Here is a 20,865-nt window from a genome sequence, read left to right as displayed (position 1 = left end):
TTCTGCTGTATGAAGGATTTATTCTTAATCCAGAGTCTCTGCCAGACTCTCACTGGTAAGGGCACTGAGGAGAAGTGGGTATGATCGTTATCAAGGCTTAGTTTGTCATTGAGACTATTTTGCAATGTACGCTTAATAAATGCAAGTTTTTTATTAAAGAGGAGATTTCTGAGCCTTCCATAAATAAAGCACTGTTGAAACCACGTGCTTCTGATCACCGCTGTGCAGTGAAACCAGTTTCTTTTTCAGCTTAAGTATTCTCTGGAACTTGATTGATTTTTTTTATTGTGCTTTGCTGCCTGAACATGGGTTCCATCTTCCCAGATGAAAACCTGATACCGTTTCTTCATGGAGCTCTGGACACATGATGACATTTGAAAAGAAAATGTCATTTTGTGTCTGCTGAAGGTGCGATGAGATGTGCTAACCTGACAGGTCTGGAAGCTGGTGCACAATCGGTGAAATTCATGTTAAACTGCAGAGTAAGGGTTGCTTAATTCAGTAATCTCATGGATGCTATTTGTTGCAAATGTCATCTTGATTGGCGTTGGTTTTTCTGTAGAGCAAGAGCAGGTGTGCTTTCAAGGACTGTGTTATTTTGCAGGGAAATGTCCTGTGTAAATGAAACTAGAAGTGATCATGGCTTTTGCATGCCTCTCTAGAAATGAAATGGGATGTGGTTATTCCATTCGCACATCATCCTGTGACTTATAACTGGCAATTAATAATTAAATTTTTCAAAGAGAAAATGGAGGTTGCAGTAGCATCTCTCACCATCACCATATATGAAGTACTGAGTGCTTGGTTCTAGGAGCAATAAACCAGGGGCTTGTTTGAATTGTAAAAACACAAGCTGAAAAGTGCTGACTTCAGTGTGAGATAGATAGGATGAGTTAAATAGAAAAAGTTCAGCTCCATCTCACATAAAGTTTGCACCGTCTGCACTACCCTCAATAACCTTGCTTGCGTGATGATATTTTTTTTTTTTTTACCTTCTGTCTATAAAGGCCTTAATGATATATAACATAAATGCTAGCAATTGCCTTCACTGTATTTTCAAAAGGTTATTTTGTTCGAAACTTTTGTCTGTGTTTTCTTGCAGTACTTGAATTCTTGTGCATTTGCAAGGTGGTTTGCTGATATTTTTTTATTATTATTATTTTCTTATTTTAGCTTCTGAGAGTCCCCTCAAAACAAAAAAGACACCTGAAAAGTACTTAAAGCTTAAGTGCAGACAGTCTTTCTCCATGCAACAGGCAAGGAGGCTTGGCAGGGATTAGCCCCTGCCCCGTCAGAGCTGGGAGCAGCAGCTCAGCCTCTGGGCTGGCGGTGGGAGCCCACCCGAGCCAGCCAGCCAGGGCGCGTGCCCCATCCCCCTCCTGGCCCACGGAGGTTGCCTGCCAGCCCTCGTGTCTTGCACCCCTTGGGAAGAGCTGCAGAGCTGCTAAGGAGAATTTTGCGGAGATGGTTTTGTCTGCGCGGTGCGCTCGTTGCTAAGATCTCAGAGGATCAAAACCCTAAATAAACGTGTTATCTTAGTCTATTCTCAGAAACCAAATGTAATGCATCTTTTATAGTGTGCTGGTGCTTGAGGTACCCAGTTGGCTTTTCTAAATTCAGTGCTCATGGGGAATAAAGCTATCGCAGCCGGCGTGTTTCTTTTAAAATACGGGCTCTAGAGCCTTCCCACCTTCTCAGTCATGTTCTGAGGGATTCGGGGTCCTACTCCGAGGGCAACGCCCTCTCCCTTTACTCTCTGTTTTCTTATCTGTTGGTGAAAAAGTGAGGTAAAATACTGATATCTTATGGATACAAGAAAGTCGAAGTAAAAGCTGAGAAAACCAGGATTAAACCAAAAGGCTGTTAATGCTATTAGAACAGAATAAAACAAAAAGAGTGAATATTTTCAGCCTTTTAACACTTTAATTTTTTAATATTTGAAGTGGTGTGGTTATCTTTTCTGGTTATTAATACTGTTCCTAAATGTAAATTGAAGGTCAAGATGGCACTGTGAATACAAAATATGACACTTTGAGTAGCTGTGCATTTTATTGGGGAAGGGAAGGCTGTGAAGGTAGCCAGGGTTGTGTTTATTCTTTTAAGGCATGGCTGACAGAAAGAAATGCAGGAGGTGGTGCTGGGTCTAGTTATGCTCTTTTAAAAACCGGTCCTTTGCATCAAACTCTGTTGCAAGGCAGTGAAACAAAATAGAAACAAAAGCCACTGAATTTTCTGTGCCACAGCAGAAGAACAGAAGAAAGCCACCTCGCAAAGTCTAGTCAGGGTCTCCGCTGGTAGACGGCATCATCTGAAATCTTTTTCTCATTCAGATTAACAGAATGATATGTTATCTAGCCTAACAGACCACTCAGGTTTTTAGGAGATACCACGCTGCTATGGTCCCAGAACAATTTTTATGGGAGGGGTGGGTTTCAGGGAGAAAAGTGCTTCCTTATAAAGCCAGCCTAGCAAAAGATGCTGGCAGCAGACATCACAGGCTGCCAACGCTAGCGCCGCGCTTCTGTACACCTGCAGCTCCGCTCTGCTCCTCACCAGCCCCGAGTCCGTTGGCACTAGGGTTTCCCACAGAATTTAAGCAATCCTCAGTATTCTATTCCCTTTCATTTTCACAGATGCTAGGGGTTTTATTGCTTAGACTGAGGAAATTGCTTACGAGTGGGGCTTTGAAGGCACCTCACTGTGTGGTGGATCCAGTTTCCCAAGGAGAGCCACAAGCAGCAGTACAACTTCCAGATGATCTAACTTGCGTCTTCTGTATTCATGGTTATTTCATTGCTTTTTTTGGAGTCCACCTCTCACTGGAACCTGTTCTGAGCAACCTGCTATATTCTGTAAAAAAGCAGACACCTTTTTATGTATTTATTCTGTTCTTGTCAAAATATCAGAAATAGCCAGAGGGAACTGGTCTGCTATGGAAAGAAAATGAAATTTCTAGTCTGCTTCATTTATTTGGATGTATTCAAAACAAAACCAAACTTTTTATGTGCATCCTGTAGACTTTTTAATATATGAAGTATGTGCACTCGGGTGAGTGTGTACAGGCTTACGGCTGAGCTGTTCCTGTCTATTAAAAAAAACTTTGTTATCTTTAAAAAAAAAAAAAGTTTCTTAAATATCTGCCACACTTGTACTTTAATATCACATCATATTAGCCAAATCAATTATATGAAGAATTTATTCATAACATTTAGTTCAAACTTGTTTATTAATTGAATTGCCTTTCAACTGATTAAATAATGATTACCACCAGCAGTGCACCCAGCATGAGGTTTGTGGGGTCTCCTTTAACCAGTTTGCTTCTAGATTTTGGTTGAGAGTGTAGAAAAGTAGTATTTTGAAGGGAGCTAATTTGACATTTTTATAAGAGCAGCATTTTGTGAGATGTTTTGACTACATGGCAGAGCAGCCTCTATAAAGAACTATTTGGCTAAGTAGCGCTTCTTAACTCCAAAAAGGGAAAATAATTAAAAAATGACTACTCAAGTGAGTGGAACAAGAACAAGGAAAATAGTCTTAAGTCCTGGGAGACAAATAGTTAGCTGGAATTCCAGTGTCAGTGTATGAACATGCCGCACACCTTCAGCATCATTGATGTTCTGTGCAAGCCGTGTCCTGAAAAGGTACTTATGTTTTGTTGTTTTGGGGTTTTTTTGGGTTTGTTTTTTTTTTTTTTTTTTCTGTTGCAAATTATATAAATATTACACAGTTCTTGCTCTGCTGCTGAATTTCTGCAGAGGTATACTTTTCCCTTCATAAGTGTTAACTTTTTTTAAGAATGATAAAATAAGTGGCAGCTGTGGAGATTTTTTATGTGATCTATGGAGATCAAAAAAAGAGACATTTTGTCCTGCACCACGTTTTTATCCATGTTTCTTAGTGGGCTCGTGCTAGTTGCTTCTATCAACTTCCATTCCATACCAGAAATTAGAGGGATACATGGTATCTGTTGCTTGATTCAGAGTTTTCTACAGTATTGTCCTCAGAAACCTCATATTGGTGTATCTGGTTTTTCTTTTCCATTTTACAAAAGCATCTCTCTCTTGCTAAAGGGTTTGTATTTAAGATGGCAGAATGGATTGGTAGGTTGAGAGGAAGGGACACAGGGCTGTCTAAATACTTTCCCTTTTCAATATATTTTAATCACATTGGTAGGGACAGTGGTGAAAAGAACATTGTTTTGAATTTATTTTTTTTTTTTAACGTCATTAGAATTCCTCTTTGGACTTTGACTTATAGTCATCAGCTCAAAAAATGAAATCTAAGAAAATGCAATTCCCTATCTATTTAGTAATTACTGTAGAGGTTGAAGACGTACAAAGACATGACACCCTAGATATTTTATTCTGTAATACAGCTAAAAGGAGAAAACAGGTGGTCTTCTGCAGAAAGGTTGTTTAAGATTTATTAAATACAAGTAGCTAGCATATCTGATTGCATGTGTGTAACTTCAGGCATTGACAGATAAAATATATGCATCCTTTTAAAATATAGTTTAAAAATTAATTCTACTTCTGTGAGCTCTCTGTTGTGTTTCCTTTTTCACGTTGAAAATGTAGGAGAAACATACTTCCAGTTGTTCAGTATTTTAGACAAAAACCTAACAAACTAAAAAAAAAAAGTTTAAAAAAGAAAACCAACACCCCCAAAACAAATTAACAATTGTTAATTCAGGATTCAGTTAATACTCCTAATTATTAAAAGGGACCATGCTAGCTCAGAAAAAGTCCTGATGGAAAATCAGGAGGTGATTGGTGACAGCAAAAGTGGCTTCATTAAGGGCAAATTGTGCCTGACAAGTTTGGTGGTCTTTTATGGTGGGGATAAAGCATTGATGGATCAGGGAAGAGCAACTGATATCATCTAACTGGGCTTGTCAAAGCATTTGACCCTGTCCCTCATAGCACCTTTGTCTCTAAACTGAAGAGACATGGATTTGACAGGTGGATTACTCTGTAGATAAGGAACTGGCTGGATAGTTTCACTCAGAGTTGCATTCAGTGGCTCAATGTCCAAGTGGAGACCCATGACAAGTGGCGTTCTTCAGGGGTTCATAGTGGGACCAGTGCTGTTCAACATCCTTATTGGTGACACAGACACTGGAATTGAGCCCACCCTCAGCAAGTTTGCCGATGACACCAAGCTGGGTGGTGCTGTTGGCACACTGGAGGGAAGGGATGCCAGCCAGGGTAACTTTGACAGGCTGGAGGGGTGGGCTCAGATGAACCTTATGAAGTTCATCAAGGCCAAGTACAAGGTCTTGCATGTCAGGGCAGCCCCCAGTATCAGTAAAGGCTGGGTGGAGAATGGATTGAGTAGCCCTGAGGAGAAGGACTTGCGGGTGTTGGTGGACGAAAGGATCAACACGGCGCAGCAATGTGTGCTTGCAGCCCAGAAATCCAACCAAGTCCTGGGCCGTGTCAAAAGAAGCGTGGCCAGAAGGCCGAGAGGTGATTCTCCCCAGAGACCCCATGGGGAGTGCTGTGTTGAGCTCTGGGCTCCCAACATAAAAGGACAGGAACCTGTTGGAGCAAGGGCAGAGGAGGGACACAAGGATGATCTGGGGGCTGGAGCCCCTCTCCCGTGCAGACAGGCTGGGGGAGCTGGGGTGGCTCAGCCTGGAGAGGAGAAGGCTGCGGGGAGACCTGAGAGCCCCTGCCAGTGCCTGGCGGGGCCCTGCAGGAACGCGGGAGAGGGGCTTGTTACAAGGGCATGGAGTGTAGGACAGGGCGGTGGCTTTAAAGTAAGGAAAAGATAGATTTAGAGCAGATATTAGGAAGAAATTCTTTCCTGTGAGGGTGGTGAGGCACTGGCACAGGTTTCCCAGAGCAGCTGTGGCTGCCCCATCCCTGGCAGTGCTCGGGGTCAGGCTGGACGGGGCTTGGAGCGACCTGGGCTGGTGGGAGGTGTCCTTGCCCCTGGCAGGGGGCTGGAATGAGATGGTCTTTAAGGTCCCTGCCAACCCAAACCATTCTGTGAGTCTGTGATCCAGCACTGTGTTTCTGACAGGTGAAAGACTGATGCCAAGAGAAGAATATAAAAATGAGGTGATCGGTCAGTGATGTTTCCCTTTAACACTCACCCAGCCTTTGGCAACGTGCACCTGGGAACCCTGGATGGTTTTTCCAATGGATTTTCTCATCACTGATTGAATCAACAAGAGTTTTTAGTGAACAGTGCTACCTCATTTGGTTTGTGTTCAAGTCACCACACGCTCCCTTGCTTGGGAGCCCAGCTTAGTTCACACTGAAACCCAACCCATAGTAAAATGATGCTTATAAATTCCCAAAACCTGCAAAATAATCTTTCAAAGTTCCTTGAAGGTGTATTAGAATATAATGGCAAAATCATGCATTCTTTACTAAACTATGTATCTCCTGTCATTACTGGGGTATCACTATGTATGGAACAGAGCTCAGAGCCCTGTAATTGAACCTCATCAGCTTGATTTCTCACAGAAGTCTCCCCAAGTGATTTATGGTGTTATATATATAAGTACAGGTATTCATATACATCTGTTTATATTTATTAACGGATCTTAAAAAAGTCTTAAGTGTTTTGGTTACAGTCTTAAGTTTTTTTGCAGCTACACATCTTAATTTTGCTTCCTTGCACTATTTTTGCAATATTTTTTTCTTTTTTCTTCTGGGGCTCTGTTTTCTTTCTCTCAAAATATTCAGAATGGAAAGGAGGGAGAGAGAGCTGGGAGCTGGTGAGGTGAAGGAGAAACTTTCAGAAAATTAATTTCCTTTTCCATTTAATCTTTTATCCTCTGTGAAGAATGTCAGTGTTGTGCAGTAAAGCAACATTTGGTCACAGATTGCTTTTTATTTTGTAGATTTCTGCAGTAAGAGAATTCTTACTGCTAGTATCCCGCATTCAGGATGACTGCTGTAAAATTTGACTTTGCAAGCACTGTAGCTATTAAAAAACATCTCTAAGGGATTTTGGTTTGTTTGGGTTTTTGTTGTTTTTTGTTGTTGTTTGTTTGTTTGTTTGTTTTTTGGTTTGGTTTGGTGTTTTCTTTTTTTTAAAGGTATATTGCTATTTGAACAAATTTGATCTGAAGCTGCCCCTTGGAAACTGAAGTTCAGCTTTTTGTTTCATTTCTTAGCTGTTTTCTTGGCTTTTTCTTCCCCATCAGCAAAACTAACCCCCTCAGGAAGGTAGCAGAATGTAAACAAACTCTATATTCCCAATATTATTTCCTGATTTATTTTTTTTTTAGATTAGCTTTTTTTTTTTTAATGCAATTGGAAGAATTGTTAATGCATAGGTGCAAAGAATTAAATATATGAGGAAAAGCCACATAGAGGATTTGTATACGGAAAGCCTTATGTGCTTTCTACCGTGCACAGCTGTGGACCTATGATCAATAACAATCTCTTTTTCAAAGAATCTGGCTGTCTTTTGAAGTTAACATCAGATTTTATTCCTCAATAGAATACCAAAAAGATAAAACAAAATGAGGAAATAGCCTCCCAGGTGCTGTTTTGATATCCCACTTGTGGGCATCTCCTTGGTAATACCAACCAAATTAGATAGGAACAAAACAAATCTATATGATCTTGATAAATGCTGCAATTATGTATTGATTTCTTCAGCAGGCCTTTTACACGTTGTTAATAGCTGTGGTTGAAAGAGGCTTACCTCACAATTTCTGGTCAACTGTAATTCATGCTCCAGCATTTCTTTGGAGTTGACTGACTGGCCTGTAGTTATAGTTTACATCCTTCTTTTATGTCCTTGGTTTCATACGTGTCTGCATGATCTAGTTAGACTGTGGAGGCGAGCTCAGGACCACAAATCCCTCCTTCACGGCAGTACAGCCTTGTGTGCCCCGTGTGCATCCGTAATGTGCTGGAAGTCTTGAAGTCTCATAGAGAGGCGGTTGCATCTCTTTTTTTTGCAAAGGATGAATTCTGACTTCTTAATTTGCTTAAAGTAGTTCAGATATAGGAGCAGAAATCTGAGAAGGATGGGAAGATTGCATTATTGTTCAGATTAATTTCACTGACTTTAGCATCTGAAAATGTTCTGCATCTAACCTGAGCTAATTGTCTGGGCTGATTCTATAGCTGTGGGAAATGACAGTGAAGGTACTTCTCATTCTTTTTCAGTTTTCACCAGACCCCTCTTCATCCACCCTGGATAAGTCTTTTGCAGAAAAATATTGATGGGAAAGAACTAGGACACAACTGGGTGCAGGGTGGTAGGAGAAAGCGGAGGAAATGTTTTATGGTAGTGTCCCTTCGCTGATTCTCTTTGAACATCGTTGTGCTGGAGAGGAGCTTTCCGTCAGCACAATGTTATAAACAGCCCAGGTCCCTTGAACTGGCAGACTTGCTCCCAGCCTCAGTCAGAGGAAGGATTTGTTTTTCTGTGTGTGCAGAACCCAAAGTTTTTGTTTCCCTCGCAGAAACTGGAGTGCTGAGCACTTCTCTGTCATCTCTAATATACTCCTGCCAAAAGTGAGGTTTGCAGAATCATTCCAAAAGGCAGCTTAGAACAGGAGTTCACCACCCAAAAGGGAATTTCACAATGATAATACAGATAGCAACCTGCATTCTTTTCACAGGTGAAAAATAGCACCGTGCAAAGGAAGCCAGGAGATTTTGAGGAAATGAGCCCTGGGAATTTCTGACTCCCAATTCATGCAGAGCTGACCTTTTAAGAGCACAGGACATGGAGTTATCTAGTGTTTAAGAGCTCTCACCAGCTTCTTGTCATTTCAAGGAACTGCATAAAATGAGGTTGATCAATACCTTTGTATTTTATATGAGAATTACACAATGAGAAGCTCAGTGAATGTGTGCCTTTTAAGATTGGTTGTTCCCTTGTAAAAAAAAAAACTGATATATAAAATGTAAGACACAGTAAGTATATTTAAAAAGAATAAAAAAAAAAAAAAAGAAAAAGAAAAAGAAAATACCAACAGTACAGAAGCATTTAGGATCTTAGCTTCTCAGATACTAGAGAATTAAGGAACAAGTGAAACATTAGGAGCTCTAGAATTCATGGGTCATTCTTTTTTTACTTGATAGGATCCTTATGAAGAAAACCAAAGAAGTATATAAGTGCAGCATTCAGTATTCTGTATGCAGTACTGTAACAGCTGTGATTTCTAGGACAGAAATTAATCAAAAGACTTTGTGGGAACTGCAAAGAGCAGGGAAAAAGCCATTCAGGATGGAGGAATTAGGCAGAATTATAATGCACTTGATATCGTAAGTTGTTAAACCTTTATATACTCATAAACTCATTACCTTTTGCTCTGCAACAAAACTTCACAAAGCACAACATAGATTTTGTGTCTGGTAGGGATTTCATCTCCTCAGACAGGGGGGGAGAAATGGAGACTTCAGCATGCATACAGGATCCTTTCACCAAATAAAAGGAAGATGCCTACAGTCAAGCTTTGAAAATAGGAAACAAATTAGGTAAATTTTGGGTTATTACTAAATGTTTTCTATTATGCCTTGATCATCTATTGTCTTGATACTGTTAAGTGAGAGCAAGAGAGTCATTGATTCAAGTAATTGTGGTTTAGACTATCAAAACAGACATAAAGGAAATATTCATTATCTCTTTTCTTGTTTACAAAGCAGGGTTTTGCCAAACAGATGTGATGGTGCTATGTAAAATTTGGAAATTCTTAGTCATGTATTGATCTAAGTCTAGAATTCCTTTGAGACGCGTTTTCAAAAAAAAAAAAAATCATTCCACTTTTAGTGTGTCTACCCTGTACAGCTGAAGTCAGAGTCTTTTAGGTATGATTTTATTTGTATTGGGACTATAGTTGTATGTGCTGTGCCTGTTTCATCTTTGTAAATGACACAAAGTGTGTAGCAGTCAGTCTTCTGAACTGAAGGTGAGAATATAACCTTATCAGATATAGCAGGATACTATACAGAAGAAATAGATCAGGGGATACATGGGTGACACACAACAGAGAACTGTAGTTACTGTATACATACATAACTCCTTTTATTTTGTATGATGCTCATATAGATGTATTTTAGTGGGTCTGACAGTAGTTCTTGAGATTAGTATTTAGTACCTAATTAACTAAAGGCTGACGTACAGCTCTGTCAAAAGCATCGTCCAGCTTTGTTGTCTCTACAATGAAAGGGTGTTTGGTAAAATATGTATTGATTTCCTTGGGCCAAACATGCAATTGTCTGAAGTGATAATTCTTTACGAGAAAGCTACCAGGAAACTGCTTCATTCCTTTCTGAGGTGCAGGTTCAACACCATCCATCTTATAGCAGGGCTTGGAACAGCCAAGACTTGACGTTGTAATGCATTGACCCTTCATTCCCTCAGCGATTGCTGCAAACAAATTGCAGAGGTCTGATAGGTTTAGCTTGTTGCAGGTTAAAGATCAATGTTCAATGAACATACAAGGCAGGCAGACTAGCTTCTCCTTTATTCCCATTAATTTTGAAAAAGGGTTGTCTGTAGGTGAATTATTTGGCTTATGTGCGAATCTATAGCAAGCTGGAGCAGAATTCCAGATACAGTTAAGAGACACTTTGATAATATGAAGGTCTATCACGAGGGCAATTTCCAGTCTTCTTCATTGTGAGATCAAAAGAACTCTGCATAAACTAATAGCAAACCACTTTCTACTGGGCTTAATGAGGGATGGATGAGTTGAAAAGGGGCATTTTGGAGGAAATTAGGTTCTTAAGAATGACAGAGCGAAGAGAAGAATGCAAAGGCAAACAAAACAAGTGGAGAACTCATTTCGTAGATTGGTGTTTGCTTTGTATGGTTTTTGTTTGTTTTGGGTTTTGTTGGTTTTTTTATTTGTTTTGTTTGTTTTTGGTTTTGTTTTAAATGTAATCACCCTCCAAATTTGTTTCATTCAGTTCTGTCAACAAGCGTTGCTAGTGCTATCTGCCGCTTTTCCCACTGCCAGTAATCTCCCCAGATCCCAAGGGGTGCATGTGTCTCAGGTTTGTGTGAACTGCTATGTTCTGCAGCTCTTGTTCTCTAGCGTGTTGTACAATCATCCCACAATACAGCTAGGAATTGCACACTTAATCTACAAAAAGACCAAAAATATCACAGCTCTGATGAGTGAAACTTTCACTTGTGTATGAAGTATATGACTTGAATTCTCCCTACTATCTGCAGCTATGATTCATCTTTCAGTCTTATAGGTTTTCTTTTTTTTTCTCATACACAATAGCAATCTTGCTCATTTTCAGCCCTCTAGAAAGTTAAATCTTTACCTACATTTTTCTTATAAAACAATAGCTCCAGTTCCTGCATGTGTCTCCTTTTTGCCTCTGATATAATATTTCTTACATTACTTTCTCATAAACCCTTTTGGATATACCTTAATCAGTTTTTGTTTCTAGCTCAGTTTTAGAACCAATCCAATATTTGTAGCTCTCATGAAGCAAAGCACGTATTTCCCCTTAAACACTCTAAAAATGCATTCTACTGATTCTCAAAAGTAGGAAATTAAGTCGTGTTTTTTCTGTGGTTTTTTTTTGGTTTTTTTTTTTTTCAGATTTATATTGAGCAGAATTTTGTTCTCCAAGGGTAAATTATAGCCCTGCGTTTGGGGTGATTTTACTTTACAAAATTTCCCCTTATTTCTAGCTATCTGATTAAGTACACTTTACATGTAATTGCAGAGTTAGAGGGATTGTTTGGTTTGGTTTGGTTTGTTAACAGTTGCTTTTAATGACAAGTAGGAAAAACCTATCAGCCTTATGGTCAGTTTGGGAAAAGAGAATCGCTACATTTTCTAACTATCATAGTGATGAGAGTTTGGTGATACACAGTACAGTTAGCCAGAAGCAAGAATATTATTACCAGGAGAGACTGAGAGAGAAAGGTACAAATAACAAGAGAGATGCTGGGATCTCAAGTAAATTATTCAGCTTGCCTCCAGGCCCTGAAACAAACCCGGTGTCAATTCACAGGCACCACCCTGAAGTCAGTGAAACAAGTTTTGATCTATGATCATCATGATTATTTGAGAAACGCAGAGCAGTAATGCTATGTCAGCTGCCTTTCAGTCCACCAAACAATTTCCAGCTTGCATATTTACACCAAAGAGAATTTGGTCCTCCAAGGGTATCTCATAGCCCCATAGTACTGGTGGCTTTAGGTTACAAAGATTTTCTTTCTAGCTACTTTTTATGATGTCTGTTGTATTTAATTGTGGAGCTGATTTGGTGGAAGATTCTACGTATCTCAATGCTCTCATGGTGTATCATCTGTCTGCCTGAACATCTCACAAATTTAAGTCACCAACTTCAGTTTATCTAGGTTTAAGCATGCTGCTGCATCAAGAAATAGTTTGGTAATTTGCTGACATTGTTAATTTTAAAAAAAGTTGGTTATTTATTTTTTTTTTTTTTTAATAAATTGAGAAACTATTAATACTGGGTGAAAGGACCAGGAAAACTGCTTTAATGGAAGCAATCTGTTGCATGAATTTCTTTGTTGCCATCCAGCAAGGTTCAAAATCGGAAGATGGTTTTGCACTCCATCCCAACACCTTTCTCAACCTCAATCTCTTCCTCCTCCTGAGGCATGGTTTCCTGGTGCTGATACTGTCTCTCTAGGTCAAGTAGCTTGCTTTACAGCATCTGAAGTAACACAGAGAAGAAGATGAAGTATTGCACTAGTTGGGTGCGCTGCAACATGGTGATTTACACCTTCCTCTTCAAAGTGTTTCTCATACGCCAGAATCAGAGAGAGACTGGTTGAATTACTGGCATCTAGTGAATTAATAGCTGCAGGGTAGCAGATGGCTGTTCAAGCCACTCCATGGTTGTGCTTTAGACAGCTGTAAATGCACACAGCCGTGCTCGTCATCTACTGTAGACTGGCCTTCCTACATACTACAGAGCAATATTAATGTGTAACTGTGTACCCTGAGAAGGGCCATTTTTCCTCTTGGTGTACCTCTTCAGTGCTTCATTTAAAATGAATCTGTTCTGGTAAAACAGGTTTTAATATAGACCCCACAGCAGATGCCACCTTCTCCAAGACATCTCTCTTTGTTGGTGAACTCATAAATCCAAATCAAATTAGTTTAATCAGTGCATGAGCTGTGTAAGGTAGCCTTTCTGACCTGAGCGCCAAACTTTGAAATAACTTGTTTTGAAGGCAGAGCAGCTCTCGCATTGCTTTTCTGTCAAATACCTGTGTACGAAATGTGTAAAGAGGTTGTGCTGTATTCAGCATGACCGATTAATATGTGCCACTAGGGCACACACATCTTGTGCCGGTGTGTCACATAGGTGCACCTGTTGATGAACAGCCTTACTCAGTGGCACAGCGGTAAGTGTTATTGCATTACCAACCCAGCACAAAATTATCTGCGTTATTTTTTTTTAGCAGATACCTTTTCTTACATTTTAACAGGCAGAATAATATTTCTAGGTTTATAACACTTCATTTACTGGCAGATACTACATTATTTTTGAGAAAGCTTCAAAACAAGGTCAGTATTGTTACATGCCTGCAACAGTTTTCTTCCCTGTTCTTTTCCGCTGGCAGTGAGAATTCTTGCGCACAGTTCTGGCCAGCAGCAGCCTGGGCTATGGAAGTGAAGCCTTCCATGAAAAACCACAAAAATCTTTGTGCTGCGGCATGAAGCTAACTGAAGTCTGTATTATTTTCAAAAAATGTTCTCAAAACTAAGCATTTCACTTCATCTGGGTGCCATTTTTCTCCTGTCGGCCTCTGTGGAATGGAAACTACGGAGTCTGACAAAGCCAGAGATTGCTGGTTGACAGGTGTTAACTTCAGTTCAACTTCTAATTTCATTTTATTTTGCTCACGTCATCTCCCTAGTCTGCCTCTCTATGACTTCAGCTTGAGATATTTTTTCAGTCCTTGGTTTTCCTCCTTTTCTATCCAGTCAGACAGAATGAAAGTGGAGCTTTGATTGTCTGCTCTTTCTTTACTTATTGCTTATCTTAAAAGATCAAGACCAAGTGGGCATCTCCAAAACAAGTATGAATCTGACTTGATGGTATTGTAAGACCTTAAAAATAGAAGCTTTGTTTTGACCTGTCCCATGATTTTTCTTAAAGCCCCTATCTCAACATGATCATATGCTCAACCGATGGAAAACTGGGCCTTCAGGGGACAGAAGAACGCAAGTTTAACTGCTCAACACAAGGCTTCACTGACTTTCTCCTCATTGGACTTTCCCCTCTCTTTTTCCACTTGCAGATGTCTCTCAGACCCAGATCTTCCACATCCACCTCAGTTGCTCTCGGTTCCCCCTAAACATCACACTGCTTGTGCAGACCTTGTCTGCATTGCAGCACCTCTGTCACTACGGTTTAGCAGCAGCCTGTACTGTGGAGGCAACATATGGTGAAAGGGAGAAGATTAAACTAGTGTTCATATGTCTTCTTACAGAACAATAAAAGTTAACTCAGTAGAGATTCTTGGTGGCGAAGCCTGACTCGGCTTTTATTGACATAGCAATGTTCATTAAAGGACTAATTTCTTCGGTGAAATTTTGTTGTGTGTTTCTGGTCTCAGAGCTTCAGGCCTGACTGATCTTCCCATCTCCTGCATGTGCTCTCTTTTCCTTTCCCATTTTTTTCTTCCACTATCCCTTGCTGTTCCCCAGAAGTGCTGGGGGCATTTAGAAACCAACCGCTTACACTATGAATGCCTTTCCCCTTTTTCACCTTCTCCTGTCTCTCCTTCTCCCCATATTCATTTTTCCATGTCTTTCTGTCATCTTTGCCCAGTTCTGTGCTATGGCCTCCCTTTCCTACCTATGGTCTCCTTTTTTTCCCCAGTCTTATCCCAAAAGGTCTAGATGGGAATATTTCTTCCTCCTCCTTCTAAGCTCCTTCCCAGCGTGCCCTCATTTGGGCCACATTTCATATTGTGCCCCAAGGGTTTTGTGTTGGTTGAGGCTCTGTATACTTTTAGGCTTGCTAACAGCTTGTGGCCTTCTTTACAAGAGGCAGCTTTGCTTCTATTATCATTTTTGGCAAAGTAGCTTCAATGATTTTGAGGCTTCCAGTAATATCGGAGATGGCTGCTTTTCAACCTCTTGCAGTGCTGACTCACATAACTTCCCCCACCCCCCCACCCCCACCCCCCATTCCTTTTGCTAGCATTCCACTGTTTTTATTCCTCTTACTTTTTTACCATTTCTTCTTTCCTCTTTAATCTGCCCACTGGAGCATTATGTAATCATAACTGAAAAGATAAAGCATCCAAAATACAGAAGTGTGGACATTGTTCTGAAAAGAAAATCATCAAAGGCTTATGAAACGTGCAGATCTCCCCATTTCATATTTTTTGCTTGCTGCTTTTGTTATTTCAATAGCTTTTTCTTACCGAAAAGTAACAACTAACTATTCAGAGAAACAGGGAAAAAAAGGAAATATTTTGCTTGAAAATGTGTTTGTGTGTGCGTGCACAAATCTAGTTGATAAACTTTGGCAATAATTTCTGTAATTGCAAAGGTGCATTTTACAAAAGAAAAATTGTTACCTATAAGCTTGATAATATGTTCCTGTAGCCATACAGAGCTCTAAAAGAGAGATGGTATTCTAACATTTTTAAAAATTTACCCTGACATTAAATTGTTTTTTTATTTCTTGCAGAAGGCTAAGGCAGATTAGACAGAGAAATCAAGAATGGAGTAAGAAATCCTCTCTAGACACTAAAAGGCAAGGGCACGTTGTGTATTGCAAGGACTTCTTTTGCGATTACAGAATATAATTTTTTACTAAGGTTGTTTCTGACTTTCCTCTCATGTAAGTGCTTTTAGTTGGATTAGTAAACCAATGTTCTGATCCCATCTGCTGTTTTTATCTCTATTGCCTGTGTTCCACTGATAGTTAAAACATCCCTCTGAGAGAAATATGCCAAATTGTATGTAATCTTTTGAATGTGGCAGCCTGTATTTGGCTGCTAGCCAGAGATGTGCTTATAAATCTCATCAGTAGTTGAAACACCTTGATGATTTTTTTTCTTATTTTGCTTTATTTGTTTAAGTATTTCAAATACAGTCAGCTTAACACATCTTTGAAGAAACATCAAGACTTTTATTTTTGGGAAAAGTCCTTCTTTTGGGAACACAGAGTTTCTAAATCTTTAGCCCTTAAGCTTGGCAGATATCTCTGTTTCACATACTTAAATGTCTGTGAGGAGCTTCCCAGACTCTTAAAAATAGTTAGCGGAATATGTGTTTGCAGGACTAATTAATCCTTACATTTTCTTATGCTGAACAGCTGTCAAGTAATTTTTTTCATAAATAGTAGAATAATGGTACAATTTCATAGAAATATTATTACATGTAACATATAAAATAATATTGATGGTGACTGTAGTAAGCAAATATACTTTTGTTGTTTTGTTAATGCCGTGTTGGTTGATTTCAAAGTAAAATTAAAGTTCATGGTTAACTGGCAACTGAAATCCTAAAGTAAACCACTGGTTCATCTCTCCAGTGGTATTCTTTGCTGTCCAGTTGCCAGGAAGAGATATTTTACAAAAACCTGTAGTACTCCAGCGGTGGGAAATCTTATGCTGACCTGCATGGTGGGAAGTCTCTTATACATGATCGAATTGCAAGAGCCTCATGTCCTAAGGCATACAGTTTGGAAAGATTTAGAACCATGGCCACCATGATCCACTCCATCTGTGGAAACAGAGCAGGCATGATCATGTAAAGGGTACAGGAAGGTGCTTTCTTGGATGTACAAGGCTGGAGTGAATGTACTTTATGAAGTTCTCTCCCTTTTCTCTTTCCCTGAAAACATCCTGAGGTAGAGCAGGACATCCATGTCCTGAAATACAAAGGCAAGCCCAGACTCTCCAGTGGCATAACCACTGGGCTACGAGGTGCTGCTGTGTGTCCAGAGAAGGACAACAAAGCTGGTGGAGGGTCTGGAGCAGAAGTCTCATGAGAGGCAGCTGAGGGACATGGGGGTGTTGAGCCTGGAGAGAAGGAGCTGCCTGACAGGAGGCTGTAGGCAGGAGGGGATTGGTCCCTGACCCCAGGTAACCAGTGACAGGACAAGAGGAAACGGCCCTAAGGCTCCAGAGGAGGTTTAGGTTGGATATTAGGAAAAATGTCTTCACTGAAAGGGTGGTGAAGCAGCGGGACAGGCTGCTCAGGGAGGTGGTGGAATCACCACCCCTGGAGGTGTTTAAGAAACATGTAGATACCGTGCTTAGAGACATGGCTTAGTGGTGGGCTTGGCAGTGCTGGGTTACTGGTTGGGCTTGATGGTCTCAAAGGTCTTTTCCAACCTGACTGATGCTATGATCTCATCTCTCTTAGAATTTGACCCACAAAACCTTTACTTCAGTGTTCTTTGCATTGTGTCTGTAGTTCTCCTATAGCCAAGGAATAAAAATGCTCTGAGACCACGAGCACCATGTTTCTATCTGAGCATCTTACCTTAAAGTGTGTGCACTTTCCTTTGTATACACCTTTGTTTATTGTAGCAGATGGCAGTTATTAGACTATTTGTGTGTACCTATTTTTTACTCATCATACCAATTCAGAAGCTTATTTTTCTGTCAATCTCACAAAGTTGAATTTTAATTTTAGTAGAGAACAATAAAGCCAACTTGTACTATTTATTGTAACAGTTTATCACAGACTACGTATTTTTCAGCTGGGTCTCAGCTGCCTTTTAGTTCACCTAAAGAGCTTCTTTCCTGTTAAAAACTTCTGGTTTGTGATGAAGTTGCACAATAACCTGAACTTTGATAAAAGTGCATTTTACTTCTTAAACTTCTTTCTATGGAACTGTAAGGCAATGCAAGGCAGGGCTTTGCAGAGATACTCAAGATACTCCTCCTCCTTAAGTCATTGATTTTTCTACTCTTTTCTAAAGTTTTTTTCAAATGTACTGTTTACTGTTGTTTCAAATGCAGGCTGTCTGCTCAATTTATATGCAGGAGAATAAAATATTATCCTGTTTTATGGAGCATATATTGTCATCTATTTATATATCATGATAGGATTCAGTAGTCTTCTGTATGGAAGACAGGCTTGTAAACAAATATTAAGTGTAATCTTCAGGATTCTTATCCTATCCAAAGTCAGACACTTATTTGCTTTAGGGGTTAAAATATTGTGGTGAAATTTTGCTCTTTGGAAAATTCTAGTCCCACAATCAACTTGAGCACTGTAGTTTGCAGTTCAGTACTTGACGACACTAAAAGTTTTCCTATAAGTAGAACTCTGCTAGACTGTCTACACAACTTCTCTGTCATATGTTTTGAATGTTCAAATCTGTGCTATAAATACTTGGTTTTAAGGGAAAGGTCAGCAATAATTAAGCAGTCTTAAAATGTAATATTAGATAGAGAACATATGAATAGTGAACACACCCTTTAGATTGAAATTTCTTTTGGGTGTATTACTACTTAACAACTAGTAACCTGTGCAATATGAAGCACAACTCTTATGTTTCCCCTTAGGATTAATTAGCTTTGTAGCATATTAATCAAACAGGTTGGGGAGCAAAATCAGAATACATATTCCTGTGTGGTTCTCAGACATCTCATTTGTTTAATGGAGCCATTTGGATAATTAAGATCAGTACAGGTAATTTAGCTAAAGTGCAATCTACAGGAAAGATTACCTAGCAATTTACTTGTGTTTATCTCCATTTTTTGTCTTGTTTTTCTCCCTAGTTATTTATACACATAGCTCAGTAGTTTGAAAAGCTTCTTTCCTGTAGCCGAGGAAATATCCCTTTGTATTGATAAAACTATGGTAGATCGTTTGCATTCAAGAAAGCCCCCCAAAGCAACTAGTTCAGAGGAGGTCCTATCCAACAGTCCTGAAAAACTTCCTTGTTTGGCCTCCCTTTCATCCAAAAAAAACAGAATTCTCGTCAGAGTTAGGCTGTACTTAGGTGGGATTCTACCCTCCCTTACACTTCTTTTTTTTTTTTTTTTTTTTTTTTTTTCTGTAAAGAGAAGATGTTTCAGACCAACAAGTGATTGTGCTGCTGCCATCGTTAACAAGAATGGAAGAAAGTGGTGTTGATGGACTATTTGGAGCTGCACCCACACGGGTAGCGAGGAAGGGCTGCAGATGAAATGTCAAGCATCCAGCTGGAATATGACAGGCAATGCAACCCTTCATACATGGCTTAGCTCTGATGGGCTCGAGAGCAATTGTTCTTTGATTTGTTTTGTATATATGTATATGTACACGTATTTCTGTTGGGTGAATTTTTAATTGTGTGCCGCCCTAAACATCGAATGCAAACACTTGGTCTGGCTAGCATTCACAGGGTTTCCCTATAATCAGAGGAGAGATATCAGCTCCTTTAGGTGGGTAGTCCAGCTGTAGATCCTCCTTTGATGACCTGAACTGCTCTCCAGAAAAGCACTGGTTTTCTCCCTAGAGGATAAAACCTCTTCCTAGAGGCTAGCCCACTGTTCGATTTACATGTTACATAGCCTGTGATGTGACATCTCCCTTTGCATCTTATGCTTTCCTTGTGAAGGAGTAGCCATCTACCCTGAGGTCCTATCCATAGATTTCACCAGCATTGGTCATGGGCTAAAATACATTTGATTTGCAAGGAATTCCCAGCAGCAGGCTGTCCTTTTTCAGAGGTAAACTCAGTTAATGGCAGGCACTGTGCATTTTTTGCTTTAAAATAATAATAATAATAAAAAGGAATACTACAGCAGTGAGTTCAGTTAGGTGAAATTACTTTAATTACCTGTGGAAATGTAGTTTTGCAAAACTTGCTATTATCAACCAGAAGACTATGTCTGATAAATATTAGTAGGAATTTTAAAAATCATGTAAAAATGTTCTACATGCATTGGATGTTAAGTTTAAAATTAAATTGAAACACACGATATGACTACTTGTCGAAATACAAATGCATCAATAGCCTAATAATGAATATCTTCTCAATGTTTGTACTAAGCATCTTTGACACTTAAATGAGATGATTGAAAAAGACCCTGCTTTTTGAAATACGGCACATTCATAAATTCGAGGAGAGATTAAAAAGCATTGCAGTCCATATACTGCACTGTTCAGACACATTCAGATATCACATTACTAGCCTCATCTTTCAAAATTAGCAAACACATCTTGCAAGGCACAATTTGAAGTGGTATGTGCAAATCTGTTATTCCACTTCAAAAATTCAGCAACTAGTGAAGCTAATGGATCCATAAAAGCTATTAGCTTGAGGCTTGGTGCTGCAATTCTATTTCAACAGAAATATTTTTAGTGGTATATTATTAAATATATTGTGCACAGCTGTTTGTTTGCCTTTCCAAGGTGTGGAAGTGGTTTACTCTGTTGCAAAGAAGAAAAGAAAATTGCTTGCACAGTACTTGCAGGAAAATTGTCTTGTTATGTCTGAAGCTAATGCACCTAGATATTGTACCTGTTAAATATCTGCTTGTGTAATCTTTACCCCAATACTACTTAATAATTTAGTGATTTAGTACTACAAGTGATGGCAGTGTGTCTACTCCAGGTAGATTTCTGTGGGACTATTATTCATGGTAGTCAGTACTTACCCAGCAATAAGTACTGGCAAGATTAGCTCTTTATATTTTAAGCTTAATCGGAGTCAGATGGGAGGGATACTGGGCAGCGCTTAGTGTTTCCAGAGTGCTGTTTGTTTGATGTTTCTCGGAGAGAAGAACTCAGTTGCCTAGAGCTCACATATCAAGCAAGCATGAGGCAATAACAGAAAATCCAACTAGTGGTTGGGGATGTACATTTGGGCTGTTAAGTGAGAAAAAAAAAAGATCAAGTTTGGCACTGGGGCTGTATGTGCAGGCTGCAAAGCATCAGTCACTGTAGAAGCAATAAAGATATGACTGACAGCA

General features: G+C 39.5%; 1 long non-coding RNA gene across 1 annotated transcript in view; it reads left to right on the top strand.

Moving 5' to 3' along the window:
- LOC308059530 overlaps window positions 1-20,865 on the top strand; it is a 107,187-nt gene extending 86,322 nt beyond the window's left edge. Inside the window, exon 2 of the long non-coding RNA XR_013926281.1 lies at window positions 1-20,865. This exon is cut by the window's left edge and continues 12,605 nt beyond it. This is a non-coding gene — a long non-coding RNA (uncharacterized lncRNA).

This window comes from Falco punctatus (genome assembly GCF_963210335.1).
Source record: "Falco punctatus genome assembly, chromosome: 2".
NCBI classification, from domain to species: Eukaryota; Metazoa; Chordata; class Aves; order Falconiformes; family Falconidae; genus Falco; species Falco punctatus.
Note: the sequence above shows the minus strand (reverse complement) of the source record. Positions and strands in the feature narration are given on the sequence as shown.